This window comes from Ambystoma mexicanum, chromosome 8 (assembly GCF_040938575.1).
Source record: "Ambystoma mexicanum isolate Mex_15411 chromosome 8, UKY_AmexF1_1, whole genome shotgun sequence".
Classification (NCBI taxonomy): Eukaryota; Metazoa; Chordata; class Amphibia; order Caudata; family Ambystomatidae; genus Ambystoma; species Ambystoma mexicanum.
The window spans coordinates 441,643,799-441,661,971 of NC_090929.1; positions in this window are offsets into that span (position 1 = coordinate 441,643,799).

Genomic DNA, 18,173 nt, shown 5'->3' on the forward strand with positions numbered 1-18,173 from the left:
GGCTCGCTAGAAAGACAAACCTCACCAGTAGGGCAGTTTCTTGCAAACTTGGTGCCCAGGGCGAAACACTAGAATGCGCACCCCGGCCCGACTGGTACACATCACTCCCAAACTAGACCTCCATGTCGTGCAACAAAACACCTCAATATCAATAAATAATTGCTATATTAATGAGGCTGGTTCCATTACATTGTAATTCAATTGCTTTACAGAAGAAATCTAATGTGAAAACGCAGCTGTTGCTGCTCAAGTGAAAGGTTTTTCTGTCATCTGCTCTTAGGGACGGTCTTGCCTCAATGAGAGCCCACTGACCACTGGCCTGTGTTGCAGATGTTCTGTTCGTACCACCTCACTTGTATTCCGTAAGGGGCAATGCTAGACTACACCATATAAATAATTTTCTAATAGAAGGTTATCATTCCTATATAGACAGTCTGGAACACTCTTATTGCACTCTTTCCAAATACCTGTATGAGAGTGGGAATGGGGACAAATAGCACCAATGAAGGCTCCTGAATGCTTTGCATTAAATCACAGCACATTTCAGGAATATAACAGTGGTCAGAGATCTCTATATTTGATAAACAAGTCTGTGATAAAAGGATTGTATGTGCGAATCTCTAAATTCATAGCAGAATAGCACACACATGGCTTGGTGCTCACATCACGGTTCACAACATTCACCCTAACATTAAAATGTTTGCAACCATGAACCATACATACCTATTTGAACAGCTTAAGTTTTTGGATGTGAGTATAAAATTGCAGGAACATCAGCCACTCAAATGGAGTACAAATGCTCTTTTGCTTCTTGTTTCTGTAGAATTTTAGACGATGAAGGGTTGGGTCTCGTTGGGTCTATAGACAGGAAAGGATATCCTACAAGAGACACCCGATAAACAATGCACAGAAAGCATACACAGAAAGGATTGTACCTCTTACAAACTTTAGCCTGACCAGTAATAAACTGATGAAGCGTTTTTAACCAAAACTGGCTTCAAATGCATGGTAAAGGGTCCACATTCCTCAGCCACTACCTCCTCACCATTACGCAGGCCTCAGGGTTTATTTCTGTTAAAAAGGGCAGGCATATGCTTTATCTAACAGAGTTGGCATTAGCATCTCATATTAGTGCTGGCCTGCAGCTAGTGAACATCATGGTGTGGCTGTGATAAAGGGTGTTTGGCCTAGTGGATGTACAATTTTGAGGCAACTTGTTTGATTGATTTATGTGTTTAAGTGTGGGCACAGAATGGCAAACTCGTCAAAGCCACAAACACAAAATGTTGCAGGCATATGTGCTGTTACATACGGGAGCACCACACAGATACCATTAACCAACAGTGTGGTGACTTGTGCAGCTCACAAATCATTGCTGAACACATCACTGCATTGATTTACCAAGGTGACACACAATGAACCCTGCTTTCCTAATCAAGGTGCCAAGTCACATTGAGGTGCCATCTGGTGTGCAAGAGAGGCAGTGGTTGGCTTATTAAATAAAAAGATTAAAAGACGATTCCAAGATGGCTGCCGATGTGTGAGGACGTGTCTCTGAGTCCACCCTCTGGGCCCACTGTAGCAGGCCCAAAGGCCATCACTCTGAACGTGCTCTGAAGGGCCTTGCACCCTCACTGGCTCTCCAGCAAGAGTTAATCCCCCCATCCCTTCCAACTGAAGCACGTCCCAAGGCGACGTGACCCCAGGAATGAGGAGCTGCACTAAGGCGTCGGGAAGTGGTCGACAAGAGAAACTAAGCAATCCAGCCGGGAACAGCGGAAGGGAAGGTGTTGGTGCGGGAAACTGACCAAGCAGCCGCTGCTCCAGGAAGAAAGAGGGGACCGGGACCGGAGAAACGAGTGTCTGAGCGGGCAGCTCTATCAGCGGAGGTGAGGGACAGAGCATCGGCACCACCAAGAAGAAAGTGGCAGTGAGTACGGTGGAAAACTGAGGAGGGGTGCGCTCATTCCCCCACCTAATAAAACAACAAGCCGCAACACCTGATCGGCGAGAGGTTCCCTCCCACCTCCCCCCCAACCCGACCAGAAGTGTGCAAAGGAGCAGGGTTGCAGTACGGGGCACCAGCCCTGCAACATCTGCGCTGTCTGCACCACTAAGAAGGGTGCAAGGACAACAAAAGTGTGAATGCCTTCAATTTGCAGCACAATAAGCCCAGACGCCCGGGCGGGAGGAAAGCACCCCCGACTGGAACCCACAAAGGAAGCTACACAACATAGTGGGGGCACAGGAGGGGCGTGAGTGGATGAGAAGAACCCCTATTGGAGAGGTCCAAAAGCAAAGGTCTGACCGCCTCTCCCCCCTTACAACATTAGATGGACATTATCCACCCGGCAACCTTGAGGGTCCCTAGTAGGAGTCACACCAACTTTTGAGGGCAAAGAACAAGACAGGACAGGCCCAAAGCAGTGGCCGGAGAAGGGGCAGAGCTCCCGGCCCATATAGCTGCAGGGACCTCGCAGTGCCTCCCTCGTCCCAAGGTGCTACGATAAAAAAATATTGTCATCTGAAGGAGGCTGAACAAGGAGTGAGGGCTCACACAAGAATAGTGGAAATCGACACCAGAAGGGGCACCTTAAAGAGGAGGATGACATTGGCAGGAACCCTACAGATGCCAGGGGCCATGGTAAAGACCACTTTGTCCAAATGTAAGGGGTATGCCGACTCGCGAGGGGGCCTGCTGGAGCTTTGCTGGAGGCAGCATCAGGAAGAGATGCAAGAGCCAGCCACTGTGAAACTGCCAGGAGGTGGACCCAAGAAGGCGAACACGCACACTGTATAACCTACTAACCAAAAAAGCTCAAACTTTCTGCATACGTAGACCACTCAAAAAACTCAGACAACCACCTCTCGCACCGCAAGCCACATGCATTTCACCACACTGCAACAACACATAAACCACCCCCACAGCACACAAGGCCGACTTCAATCCCATACTTGCACCAAAGCTCATCGCACGGTGTATACCGAGATGAAGCTGCCAACAGAACACCAACTCTCTCACTATCCTACTATCCCCAGAGCACCTGGGGACCAACTCCGTTGGTGACGGTGCACGGTACAAATACCTTTAACATTTAACACCATGACCCTGAACAAGGATGATCTGCAAGAATGCCTCAAGGGCATGGAAGATAGAAAGATGAGCTCATTCAGGACCAAATGATAAAAATGAAGGAAGACCTCCGGAGCTCATTGCATGAAGTCAGGAAGGATATTACCGACCTTGACAATAGCGTGGACATTACCGAGAGGGGTTTGTCAGAGGTGGCAGAAGAACTCAAACAAAACAGTGACCTCTTGAAACTGGTAGCTAAGGCCACCCACAACCCAGAGCTACAGATTGAGGACTCAGAGGATCGCTCCCCCAGGTTGAACATTCGAGTGAAGGGCCTGAACGAGGAGATCCTAGACGCTGACCTGAGGGGCAACATGCAACAATTCTTCGGGAGCCGCTTGACAGAGATTGAACCGGAGGAAGTGAAGATTGATCAGGTGCATAGGGTGGGACCCAAGAGGAGGGGTCCAGGCAAGAGACCATGAGATGTCGTGGTGGCCCTATCTTCCTACACAATGAAGGGGGTCATACTTCGATCGGCCAGGGCTCACCAGGGAGTAACTATTAATGCAACCCAGATTCACCTCTACCAAGACTTGGCGCTAACCACATTGCAAAAGAAGAAGGCTATGTATCCGCTTACTAACATCTTAATAGCAAAAAACATTGCATATAAGTGGACGTTTCCATTTGGTCTCCTGTTTACATGGGAAGTCAGGCAACAGAGAGTCACGACATATGAGGAAGGGCTGGCATCAATGAACATGGAAGAAGAGGAGGCACACCAGTCCCAAATGTCCAAACCCACCCACCCAGGTGAAGTCAACAGACCCTGGGAATGGTCCGGACGTAGGGACAGGAGAGGAGGCAGAGAAATAGCTTTAAAAGGCCCTCGGACCAAATGAAGGGAAACACACCCAACCTAAAATCATCAGTACCATAGAGATATCGAGCTGGAGTTACTTTCTTCATATATCTATGGGTGGGCCACAAACAAGGGAAGGTAAAGAAGGGGCACTAGTGCATTAGGGAGGAAAGGGGCCCGGATGGAGGGGAGAGTGGGGGTCAATCATGAAATCTGTTACGGGGTGTAGTTCACCCCCCCCCCCCCCCAGGAGAAGTTCCCGGGGTTGAACCAGGTCCAATGCCCCATGATAGCATCTGGGGTAGTTCTTGGGATCTCAGGCCCTGACCGGGAAAAGGGCAGGGGGAGGGCTCGGCTGGAGACGGGGGACAGTTGGGTTTTTAGACGTTGGGACGTAGGGGGCTGTTAATGGTTTTAAGGGGGGGGAGAGAAAGGGGAGGGGGAACTGGACCAGCAGAATATCTCCAAATGATGGTCAAAACCTATTAAGGATTCGAAGGAAGGGAAACACTAATTACGGGAATGATGGCACTTAAGATCACTTGCAATGTACAGGGTTAAACTTGCCCGTTACGTGCAAAAAAGTAGAAGGGATGGTTAGACGCTAGCAGGCAGACATCATTATACTCCAGGAGACCCACATAAAGAAATCGGACAGATCGCTTCCTCGATTCCAACACTTTACACACATCTACCAAGGAAATGCCCTAGGGAGAACAACAGGATTGTTAATAGGTTTCAGAAGCTTTCTTCAATCGCAAGTCTTATCTACATTAGAAGATAAGCTGGGGAGGTACTTATTCCTACAAGTGCAAATGGGGCAAAAGAGAGTGACCTTGGGGACTATACACACACCTAATGTCAACCAGGTCATCTTCCTTCAGGAAGTAATGCTGAAACTAGAAAGGTTTGTGGTGGGGAAGATCATCCTCACAGGGGACTTCAACTTGGCATTGGACCCCATCAAAGATAGAAGTACAGGGAGCAATCAGGGGAGCAGTCCTCCACCCAAGCGCTTAAGTGATGCCTTTGACAATTTATCCCTTAAGAATGTTTGGCGTGAGAGGAAGGGAGAGGAAAGTAGATTTACGTGCCTCTCTCACGTATAGCGGACATTATCTAGGATTGATTACATCTGGGTCATGCCAGCTCTCCTGGTGGACACAGAAGAAGTGAAGTTGGGAATAATCTCACTGTCTGACCATGCACCTCTAGCACTAGCAATACGTAGGTGGGGGCTGCGCAGAAGGCTGTGGGCCTGGGCATTCCCAAAAGAGATCCTGTCTGATGAAACAGCAGTGGGTAAACTGGGAGACAGGATGGAAGAGTTCTTTGCCGGGAATGAGAATAGAGAAGCGACACAAGAAGGGATCTGGGAGACCTTTAAAGTGATGCTTCAAGGCGAAATTATAGCTTTACAATCTCAGAAACAAAAGGTGTGGGAGGCCATGGATCTAGATTTTGAATCCAAGATAGCAATAACCACACGAACATTAGCAAAAAAAAGACACGGGACACTTATAGAAAGTTGAAGGACCTAAGAGCACAGCTAGATTTACTCTGCTTGCGTAGGGCAGAAAGATCCTTATTATACACCAAGCAGCGATATTATATAAATGCTAACAGAGCACACAGGCTCCTGGCTAGACAACTGAGAAGGCAAATCGTACTATGACGTCACTGAATCAGCTAGCTGGGTCTATTACAACCGAGACGGAGAGGATAATGAGTTTCTTCAAAGAATTCTATGGTTCCTGGTACAAGTCCGACAACCCAGATAAAAAGGAGGTAAAACAATACTTTGGACAGGCTGCAATGCGAAATTTGACTGACACTGATATGGAACGACTCTAGGAGGAAATTACTAGTGAGGAAGTGGAGACGGTGAACAAAAGTCTGCCGCAAAACAAAACTCCTGGACCAGACAGTTATCCAGCATGCTTTTACCAAACGTTCTGCACTAATTTGAGCCCGAAACTAGCAAGCCTTTTTAACTCATTTAACCAGAGAGGTATGGTGACCGCCCTCAATGGCAGAAGCCAAAGTGGTAGTGCTCCCTAAGCCCAATTCAGACCCTAAGCTCTGCAGGTTTTACAGCCCCATTGCGCTCCCCAATCTGGATGCTAAATCTACACAGGTATTCTTGCAGCTAGATTATCTCCTCTCCTGCCGTACCTGATAGGTACGGAGCAATCAGGGTTAATTCGGGGTAGATACACGTGGGACAAAACAAGAAAGGTGTCCCACTTAATAGAAAAGGTTGAGCGATGTGAGGTCCCAGCAGTACTAATAGCGCTTGACGCTGAAAAAGCTTTCGACAGGGTTGAATGGCTGTTCCTATTTGAGGCACTGGAACAAATGGGAGTGGGCCCGCAGTTTGTACAGATGGTCAAGGCCATCCATAGCAGACCCACTATGAGACTCTCCATTAACTCAAGTTTGTCGGAAAATGGTGCAAATCTCAAGGGGGACAAGACAGTGGTGCCCTCTGTCCCATCTCCTGTACACACTATATTTAGAACCACTTATACTGTCCATTAGGCAAAACCCAGCAATACAACAGATAAGATTTGGGGGAGAGGAGCATAAAATGATAGCTTTCGCAGACGATATGCTAATGACCCTGACACATCCAGATTCCTCAATACCAGCTTTACCGCAGGAACTCTCAACAGTGGAAAATGTTTTGGGGCTAAAAAACAACATAGCAAAGTTGGCGCTTTTAAATCTATTGCTATCAAAGAACCACTTGATGTTACTGCAGAGAGTTTCTCCATTTGAACTAGCAGCTAGCAGGATAGCTTACCTCGGGGTGAACCTAACTAACTCAATTTCGACCATGTGTGGGGCTAATTTCTGGGGGACTACTCTCAAAAATGAATGCTGATTTAAATAGATGGACCCCATTACGAATTTCCTGGTTGGGAAGGATATCCTCATTAAAAATGGTTGTGCTCCCTGGAGTACTTTACTTCTTCCGGGCGCTCCCACTTAAAGTTCCGCCATCATTTTCTAAAACCTTGAACAGAGCATTAATCCAATTTATATGGCAAAAGAAATGCCCCAGAATAGCTTTGGAGACCCTGATGGCGCCTAGATTGAAGGGATGCTTCGACCTCCCAAACCTCGAAAGATACTATGCTGCTGCCCAACTGAGAGTCCTACGATATGAGTAAGCCATGGGCTAGAATGGGCCAGGCAGTAGCAGATACCCCCCTTGGGGGGGGGGGGGGTGCTGTGAATGAGTAAGCAGGATATACCCAAAAACATAGGTTTGAGTCACATTCTCTCAGTAGTTTGCGGCACATGCGTCCGATTGATTAGACAGGGTCAAGTGTCTACAATTCCATCTCCATTCACCCCAATATTTTGGATTCTGCTGTTTTCCCTGGGAATGGCCCAGGGATCCTTTGCAAGATGGCGGGCAATGGGTTGCATAAAGGTGGGGGACATGATGGAGGGGGAGAGGTCAGATCCTTCAAACAATGTAAAAAAAACACCTTGGCCTGTGTGAAAAAGACAGGATGGAATACTACCTACTAAGACACTGGCTGAAGCAACCAGACAAGCAGGGATAAGGGATTTGACTCCATTTGAAAAATTCATAACAACGCATGCGGAGGACAAGCAATTGATATCAAAACTATATGGGATACTAGAGGCCCTACCCGTATGTGGCCGTACATATCGAAATGGCAGAACACATTTGGGGAAGAAATACCTGAGAACCACTGGGAAACATTCTGGTCACAAATCCCGAAATTAACAACATCCATCCAAATTAGTGAAGCATGGTATAAGACGATGGTACAATGGCACTATACTCCGGAGAGACTAGATTCAATGAACCCTGGAGTATCTTAAAAATGTTGGAGGGGCTGCTCGGGAAGGGGCGATTGGAGGCATATATGATGGGACTGCCCAGTGCTATAAGGTTTCTGGGAGGACATCAAGACTCAGATCCAGAAAATGGTCCAAAGCTCCCCAGCCTATTCCCAAAAGGCTTGGATGCGTGGCCTCTTCAACACGGAATTCCAAATCCTGACGAAACCCCAACACAAAGCGTTTATGATCTTGTTGATAGCAACTTGGGTAGTAATAGCGAGGAAGTGAAAGCAGAAAGTGCCTTCCACGAATTTTGAACGGCTCTGCAAAGTATGGGGCATAGTCGCTATGGATTGGATCACGTATGGAATACAAGGGGACAGAGAAACGTTTTGCCAAGATCAGGGAACGATATTGGACTATCTCAGAGGAGATTACATGATGCAATGGTGTCCCCAAAACCTGAAAATGTTGGATATAATGTCACAACAGTAGCTTGCTTTGACGCTATAAGGAACGTATCGCTAATGGACCAGAATGCAGGTCTAGGGCGGGGGGGGGGCAAGAGGGGAGTGAGAGGGAAATGGAAAAAAGGGAAGGTGGGGGATTGTTTTGATGTTTGTATTCTTGAAAATGCTAATAAAAATAAATTTTAAAAAAAAATTAAAAGACCTTTGATGCTGAGCGGATTCATTTAATGCATGTTCTAAAGCAGCCACTAGAATACTTAAGCAAGAAAATGACAGTTAACCTTCCCAGGGATGTTCCATATGTAACTAAAAGTAATATACAAAAAAAAGAGTTGGTGTGTCAGATAAAGAGACATTAAAATAAAGAAAATAGTTTAAAACCTTTTCTGTTTCACACGTTAATTCTCTTTGCAGAATGCATAGGTTTGGTCAGCTAACATACTTGTTCAAAACTTCAGAATAAAAATGCCCCATGTTCTGTTCTTAACACTGAAATGTTAAGCACAATGTAAAAACAATGGCTTGTTAAATGAGCCATCACTTATAAATTGACTCACTGCAAATGCTGTCAACACAAAGAATGAGGGGCACAGGGTGTGTGACTTCAGAGCATCTCACAAGCTGTGTTTGGAATATGAAATTCCTTTGTTTGCATATTCCAAAGGACTGCGGTTATCTACAAGTCAACAGAGAGTAGCCAGCTGTTGGGCCCGTTCCTGCTCCCTCCTCTTGAGCTATTTACCTCTGCACCCCAGGCAGTCGTCCGCTCTGCCCGGGCCAAGAAACAGGCCTGTCGCCAGCGCCATCTAGCGTGTGGAGATCATGGCTAACAACCATTAAAACCGTTTTTGATTTTTCTGCAAAAAGTGCTGTATTTTGGCATCCAAGTGGAAATCGATTCTTTTCTTGACAGAATATGTTGTCTGAGCCCAAGAAATTGGGTATGGCTGAAAAAGATTCTATGGGAAACTGAGAGGTTTATACTCAAAAGTACTTTGAAAAAGGAGTGCGACGAAACGATAATGTTGACTAAGTCGGAAAGAATTGCATCCGCTGTTAATACAACACAACAAATATGAAAACTCTAAAAATGACTAAACAAACTGCTTTTGGTGTTTCTGCATTGCACCTTTCCTCATACACCCCTCCAGTGGTTGAGAAGGAAGGCCCACACATGCTCCTCTAAATGTAGAGTTGCAAGGGGTGTGGATGAGAGTGGAGATGTGATTACAAAAATGTGATGCCTGCAGGTGTGCAAACGAGGTCTGCCTCTATTTGCTGAAATAAATCGCCATAAATTAGCAGAACTCCTGCGAAACCGAAAATCGTGTTTTGTTGAGAAAATACTAACATTGGCAACCTTATTGTCATTGAGGCTCATTATAAGTTTGCCTGTATTCTGGCGTTGAATGTGCCAGAATACCGGCAAACTGATTTCCCAATACCGCAACTAGATCTGGTGGATGGCCTCTGGATTACAAGTGGTGGTACTCGGTGTATCGCATAGGGGATTTTGCAGGTATTACAGGCTCTGGTATTACCGGTGCCTGTAATAACGACGATTTTTAATGATATGGGGGCGGAATGACCTCCAATCCTTAGCCTGCGTCCATTCCGCCTCCTTGCGGCAAACGTATAGTTTGCTGGTGCTGTCATGTGCCGGTATGTTATTACTGCACCGACCAATGAGCCTCATCGGCTAGATAGGAAAAAGTGCTTTGTTGACAGCAGCGCACCACTGCAAGGGAACGCCCTGCTGCCCTACTGTTTTGGAGAGCGTGCACTGCAGAGCATGCCATGCTGTGCGTATGTATCCCTTGGCAGCACATTATTGTGCAATAATTAGGAATGCAGTGCTTAATCCAGTCAATCTCCTCAATCCTCTACCATGACATTTTTATGGCTGAATAGAAAATGGAATGCGGGCAAGGGAAGCATGGGGAATGGAATGGAGACTGAAGGGCTGGTGACTGCTTCAAGGTAGTGAAAGTCAGGCATTAAAAGAAGTAAGACCTACGTAATGTCTCAGAGTCATCATTGATGATATGAATTATATATATGGAATTTGTGTCAGAACAACTGGTGATGAGGAGATGACTGACCCACGCACCTGACTTAACCACAAAAAAAGGGGAAGAAACATTATCCCATGGAGGGGGCTAAGGAAAAGCAGCCTGTGGAGGTGGAAGACGGCGGAATAGGGGTTGTATGCATAGGTGGCCAAAGAAATTGGTGGCCTTAGGAGGAGGGCGGGAAAAAGCGCAACGCCAATGGAGAAAAAGAAATTGGAGAAATTGGTGGCCTAAGAAGGAGGCTGGGAAAAGCACAGTAAAGGGAAGGAGGGGGACAATAAAAAAAAGAGTTTTGCCCAAGGCGGGTGCCGAAGAGGAAAAGTAATTGCCCAAGGAGGGGGCCACTGAAAAATAAGAGTTTTGCCCAAGGAGGGGGCCGAAGAGGAATACTGCCCAAGGAGGGGGCCACACATAAAGAAAAAAAAAAGAAGGATATTGACCAAGGAGGGGGCTATGAAAGAAAAAGTTTGTGACGGATAGACTTAAAGAGTCAGTTTTACTAAGGAACAAGTTTCGGATAGAAGTAAGTGGCGCATGTATTGAATCGGTAATGGATAAATGAAGGCGCGCAAAATAAAAGTGGCACACGCATTCAATCGGTAATGGATAAATGAAGGTGTGCAGAATGAAAGGAAAGATTGGATTGTGCAGCTTGCGAAATAGTGACTTTTTCTTTGCACACATATATGGAATGCGAGCAAGGGAAGCCTGGAGAATGGAATGGAGACTGAAGCGCTGATGACAGCTTCAAGGCAGTGAAGGTCAGACATTAAAAGAAGTAAGACCTACTTAATGTCCCAGAGTCTTCATTGATGGTATGGATTATATATATGGATTTTGGGTCACAACTGACATGACAGCAGTTGGAAACTAGTGGCTGGGTCATAAATAAGGGTGCACAACGTTTTTTTCTGCCTATCCAGGGGGTTTTTGCTAGGTCTGAAAAAGATCTGGGGCTACAATAGAGACTCAGGGCTAGCTAGCCTTTTGGTTGTAGCTCCTGAGCAGCTACCCAGGGCTGCAACCAAAAGATCCGGGGATATAGCCACCTCAGCCCCCCTAGCAACGCCTCTGCACCACACCCTTCATATTGCACATGTTATTTCATGCGCGAGTGCCTGGAGACTGCCCCTGGGTGGTAGCAGTGCGCGTTATAAATCAGCATAACATAACATGACACATTATCTCCATGGCAAACATCTTTGCGCATTTTGTGTATGGGAAGTAATTAACAAAAACAGAGTTGTGCTGAAGAATTGTCAAGCATTACCTCTTTTGTGAATGTTATTACTTCAGTAAGTTACATTCAATCGAGCATAAAAAACGTGCATACATACATATCCAAACTTTATAACTGGCCGAAGTACGTTAAGCAGCAAACAAAAGACGCACACCCATCTTTGCAGGCGCTTAACAACAGACAGTGGGCATGACTCAAGCAGAAGTCCATGTAGGAGCACAGAAAACATGCCACTTTCAGATTAGCCAGACCCTTGTGATGTTCATGGGAGTTTATTTTGCTGGTTGACCACCATTATGAGCACTACGTTCAAGAGGGGGAGGCCTATCTAATGTGCACGCTAGGGGGCATGTCACATACCGTGTATGTTGGTGGGAGGGCATTCACCCTTACATTAAGGAAGACATTGTGGGCGAAGGTGGTTTTCGAGATGGAGGTCAGTAATTGTATCAAATGCACCCCAAATAGACCATTCATCGATTGGACGTTGTAGTGTGCCAGGAACCAGACTTGCCTACAAGCCTGGGTGCTGGTACAGGAACTTGAAGATGTGAAAGTGAATCCCACATCTGCAACAGTATTGAAGTGAATTGTGAAATCTGTGGCCCATTTACCTTTTAACATAGTTTTTAAAACCTAACTCTAAAAATAAAAAACTCTTAATCTAAACACTTGTCTATGTTTTAAAATTTCTATCGCGCTCCGCGTGCCTAAGGGCTTAAGGCCGCAAACGTAGAACAAGGCAGGACAAGAAATAACAGAGAAGAGGGGGGCGGGGCGTTCAGAGGACCTGCTACAGAGAAATAGGGCATTGAGCAGATTAGCAAAACAAGAATGTCTCCAGTTTCTTCTTGAATATGTCTGTGGACTCAGTCGTCCTAAGATCGGGGGACAGGGCATTCCAAGCTAACAGAGCTGCTGTGTTGAAGGCTCCATTACAAAAGTTATTAGTTTTGCATCAAGAAGATTGGTATTATTAGATCTTAGAGATCTGGGGCAATGCTTTTTTGCAATAGCTTCTGATAGATAAATTGGCATGTGGCCTGTAAGACATTTATGTGTGATGAGTAGCATCCGAAAGTGTACCCTGGTTTCAACGGGAAGCCAGTGCAGCCTCCATCTTGCTTCGGACACATGATCCTTGCGCTTCAGGCTTTTCACAACCCTTACTGTGCCATTCAGAATGACCCAGAGGCGGTGAAGATCTGCTTGAGTAATGCCGACCAAGAGGCTACAACAATAGTCAATTTTAGATCCAATAAGGGCTCTGACTAAGGTTTATGTATTTTTTTCTGGTATCAGAGGTGTCGAAGTAGCTTGATATAATATGATGAGGTGGAGACTAGGCTGCTCACTTGAGCTTTCATGTTCCGATTGTTATCCAGAATGATACCTAGGGCCTCATTACAGGTATGGAAGTAGCCATGATGCTATTGGTGCCACGGCTACCCCCATACCGCATACCGGGTCTGGGTTCCTTGAATGAGGAATTACCGGGCCATTCCAACCTGGGAGGAACCCGGTAATTCCTCATTCAAAATACCCATTCAAAATACCCATCCCCATTCCCATTGAGCCCCCATAGGGGGCTCAATGGGAATGGGGAGGGAGCTCATAACGGGCCTGTTAATAACGGGCCCGTTATTAGCTCCCTAGTCCTTTAGCGGGTCCCGCTAAGGGTGGCTGGTTTTACCAGTCGCCCTTAGCGGGACCCGCTAAAGGACCTCGGAATGCGGCGGTAAGGGGTTAACGGCACCGGCATCCTTACCGGCGCCGTTAACCCCTTACCGCAGCACTCGGAATGAGGCCCCTAGTGTGTTAACTTTATTCTCCACCTCGTTGTTACAATTATCGATGTTAAAGTTATTACACATCGGGCTTAGTTCCGCAAGTTTAATATCAGTGCCAGCGATTATGAGCTCTGTTGTTTTGTTGTTCAGCGCCAGGCCATTTAAGACCATCCACGTATGGATTGCCTGGTATGCTTTGTTGATGTTTTCCTCATCAGTCTCATGTGACCCTGATAACGGTATGACACATTGTGTGTCGTCTGCGTAGTTTGCAAAAGGGATCCCCTCTTGTTCTAACATATGGAAGAATGGCACCATGAAGATATTATAGAGACATGGTGATATACATGCTTCCTGGGGAACCCATACACCAAAGGAACTGATTTCGCCTCTGCTACTCCACTAGCAACTCTCACCTTAAAATGTAAAGTCCCAACTAACTAATTCTAAACGATGCCATATAATATACTATAGGCCTAAAAAGAAGTGCAGTTGACTTCAGGCTTACAAGTCATACATAAACAGGCTTTTATCAGCGCAGTTTATGACATTGGGGTGAGTAACATAGTGGAACGGTCAGTACTAGTATTGTAATATTCATCTGCAACAATGGCCAAAAGCACTTCACATAACTAGAGGGCGATGACATGTTGCCACTAAGCTGTATCTGATGCCTGCCTCATGTTTCTTTGCTGGTGCAATAGGGTACCTTTCAGAGGAGCCTGACAGCTGCTGCAATTCACTTTCCCTCCATATACAGATATGGAACTAGATCATCCATATGGCCGACTGGCCACAGGCTTCCTTCTGCCAGGGCTAAGGCATGGAGAGCATTGCATCTAACTCTGTTTTAGCTAGTCCAGTGGATTGATGCACGCTTATTTATGCATGTATGGATATAGCTACTCACTCTGCCATGTTGCTCTGACTTGTTAGGGTATGTTTTAAAATGATATTGTTCATCATTAATGTTTAAGGGAAATATTGTCATCTTCTGTGTTAAAAGTTCATGCTTGAGACCACCAGGGGCGTGCGGACCATGATGGCCGCATAAACAACAAGCTCCATACTTCCCCACTACTAATGGCGGTTTAAAGATCCCCTCACGATCCCAGACAGGGTGCAGCATTGCAAGAAGGGACCCTGGAGGGTGGAGGCTGTGACGGGAGCCCCACGGATAGTCCGGTGTGAAGGAGGGGTTCTGCTTGCCAGTAGGCCGAGAGACAAAGTGAATGACCCGTGTTGCGCAGAAACAGGGTCCCGACAGAAAGAAAGTAGAAACAGCAGCGGGATATCAGGCCGGGCCTTGTGGTGTGTGCTCCTTTAAGTACGTCGTGATGCGTGAAGTCAGGGTGGCCCGTGTCACATGAGTTAGTGAACACGGGGACCCCGTTAGAAGAACGCAGCACTGTCTCTGTGTTGTTCTTGTCAAGTGGGAAGGCCTGCCCCACCACACTGGCAATGAGGTGGTTGCCACATCGGATCCATTCCGCGGGGTTGTGAACCCGCTACCCTTCCGCCGGGCCGCCTCGCTAAATGCGAGATGCGTGCGCTGATTGAGCTCCTCAGCTGAAGCTCAGTGACGGCTGCACAGCAGCAGTGCTCGCAGCCTCAACACTACAGGACACCGTGCCCCTACTGTTACCAGGCTGCCGGCAGCGCAGCAACATAGTGTATGTGTGAAGTTCACCCGCCGGATGCGGCGGGCGTGACAGATGCGAAGTGAGGGCCTCGCGCTGTTGTCGCAGTGCGCGGGGGCGGCGCAGCAAATAAGGACAGGACCACGCTCGTAGCTGCATAAACCCGGACTGGCGTTAAGACGCCAGTTCCGGTGATACCTTTATTTCTACACCCCTCCGTCGTGTGTCACGTGACCCTGCGTCTCGGGACACGTGACACCACATTCCTCCCCAACTTGGAGGCAAAACTCCCACGGGTTAACATCAACATTTTATATTGAGTCTTACTTCTGAATAGGTGAATGTCTCTGTCTCTGCTGCCGTCTTCTTTGGCATATTTCGTCTACTACATACCCTTGAAGGCGGGAAGATGGTCTGGGCTTTTCTCTCAGACTGTATCGGGTGCTTCTCTCTCGTGGCGCGTTTTCCGTGGCGGCCTCCACTTCACTATTTGCTTCTTCCGGCGCTTCTGTGGTCTGCTGTGACGTGGGTCTTTGGGGTGAGTGCACTACTTCTCCCCTCCGGGGTGACCGTTGCTCTTCCCACATTTCTTGGGGCACTTTCCTGAAATGGGAGACGTTTCTGGTTACAGTCTCTTTTCCGCGGGTTGCCGTAATCATGCTGTGGTTGGTGGTCGTGACGGTCCACGGTCGTGCTTCGAAATTGAGGGACATTTTCTTCGGTGGTGCCCGGTTCTTGACGAGGACTATGTCACCCGGGTTTATTTCTCTGTGATGTGCTCGTCGAGCAATGCTTTCTCGCTCGTTGTGTTTTTCTCGTCTGGCTTCCATCTCGATGATGTCTGGGTCTGGCGCTGTCCAGTCTGGGTGTATCGGTAGTTCTGCCTGGATGGGAACTCCAAACATGAGGGCCGCTGGACTGACTCCTGTGGCTGAGTGTGGGGTTTGTCTGTGTGTCCTCAGAAATTGATATACCGCCTTCAACCAGGGGTGTCCTTGTTCTTTGGCGATCCTGATGATCTTGTTCAGTGATCCCATGAAACGCTCTGCGTCACCGTTTGCTTGAGGCCATCTTGGGGTGATGCGTTGATGCTTAACGTTGACCTCTTTGAAGAATTCCTTTAGTTCTTGACTGGTAAACGATGGGCCATTGTCACTTTTCATTTTCCTGGGAATGCCGTGCGTGGCGAATATTTTCTCCAGTGTGAGGATGGTGGTTTCTGCGTTTGTCGAGGCAACATACTCTACTTCAGGGTATCTGCTAAACTCATCTATTACCACTAGCAGGTATCCTCCTCCTGCGATGGTGCAGTGGTCCATACTGACGGCATCCCATCGTTTTTTGCTTCGGGGGGCACAGCTGATTGGTTCGGGGTTTGCTGGTCTCCGTGAGGCTTGGCATGTTGTGCAGGATTCTACGAGTTCAGTAATTCTCTGGTGCATGTTTGGCATCCACATTCGGGACTTTAGGTAGGCGGTCGACTTGACAATCCCTTGGTGTCTGCTGTGGGCCAGCTTGAGCGCCCTGTCCTCGAGGGATTCTGGCAATATGATCCTGTGTCCTTTCAGTATTACTCCTTCAGGGGCTACGGAGAGTTCATGTCTGATGCCGAACAGGGCCCTGAGTTTGGCTTGGGCCGTGGTTGTTCGGTGAGACATTGACATGAGGTAAGTCTTCCAGTTTCCTGACTGTATGGCTGCGGCCGTATGTTTTAGGACTGTGTCATCTGCTGTTTCTTGTACTACTTCCTGCAGTGTCAAGGCTCGTGGTCGGGCGCACGCTATCACGTGACAGACGTGTTCATCCGTTTCTGTAGCATGGTGCTGTTCTTTGTCAGTGGCTGGCCGCGGATGGTGGGACAGGTAGTCCGCCGGGTTGTCCGAACCTAGGCGGTATTCTACTTCAATGTTGTAAGGTTGCAGCTGCAACATCCACTTTTCAATGCGGGCTGGAGGATGTGGGGCAGAGCCTCGGAATATCGGGACTAGGGGCTTGTGGTCGGTGAAGACTTTCGCCTGTTTCCCTAACAGGTAAACTTTAAAGTGGCGACATCCCCACAGAATAGCCAGGGCTTCCTTTTCGATATGTGCGTAGTTCAGTTCAGGTTTGGTGAGGGCCCTGCTGGCAAACGCGATTGGGAAGATCGTGCCATCTTTATCTGTTTGGGTCAGCAGGGCTCCTAGGCCAACTGGGCTGGCGTCGACGAGAAGTTCGGTCTGTCGGTCTACGTTGAAGAACGCCATGGTGGTGGAGGCGGACAGGGAGTCTTTTATTTGTTGAAAGGCCTGTTGGTGAACCTCCGTCCACTCCCACTTTTGGTCTTTCTTGGTTAGCTCCCTGAGTGGGCTGGCGATGCTTGCAAGATCAGGGATGAACCGTGCACAGTAGGTGGCCATTCCCATGAAGCTTCTCACTTCCGAGGCCGACTGTGGTGGTTCAAATTCTTTTATGTCCTGTACCTTTGATGGGTCCGGGGACACTCCTGCTGCGCTGAATATGTATCCGAAGAAACAGAGTTCCTTTTTGTTGAATTCGCATTTGTCTGCGTTGAGGGTCAGTCCGGCATCTTCGAGTCTCTTTAGGACTGCTGCTAAGCGTTGGTGGTGGTCGTCTTTGTTCGATGCATATACGAGGATGTCGTCACTGATGTTGGTGGTCCCCTCGAGGCCTGTGATGACTTTCCGGATCTCATGCTGGAATACTTCCGCCGCCGATGATATCCCGAAGTTGAGTCTCTTGTATCGCATCAGGCCAAGATGGGACGAAAATGTTGTGATGTATCTGGATTCTTTTGATAATTTCAGCTGATGATAGCCGGACCGGAGGTCGAGCTTGCTGAAGATCGTTGCTCCCGTGAGATCCACAATGAGCTCGTCGATGGTGGGAGTGACATGGCGTTCACGGCCGATAGCTAAGTTGGGGAGCCTCATGTCGATACATATCCTTACCGCGCCTGGTTGTTTTGGTTTCTGGGCTACTACCATCGGCGAAACCCACGGGGTTGGTCCAGATGTTTTCTCGATGATTCCTGCGTTTTCGAGCTTGAGTAGTTCCTTTTCGACGGCCTCTCTCAGATGGAATGGGATTCGCCTGTGCCGTACTGCTTTGGGTTCGATGGTGGGGTCTATGTGTAGCTTGACCGTTCTCCCTTTTAGGCGCCCGATGCCTCGGAACAGCTTTTTGTGTCGCCCTAAG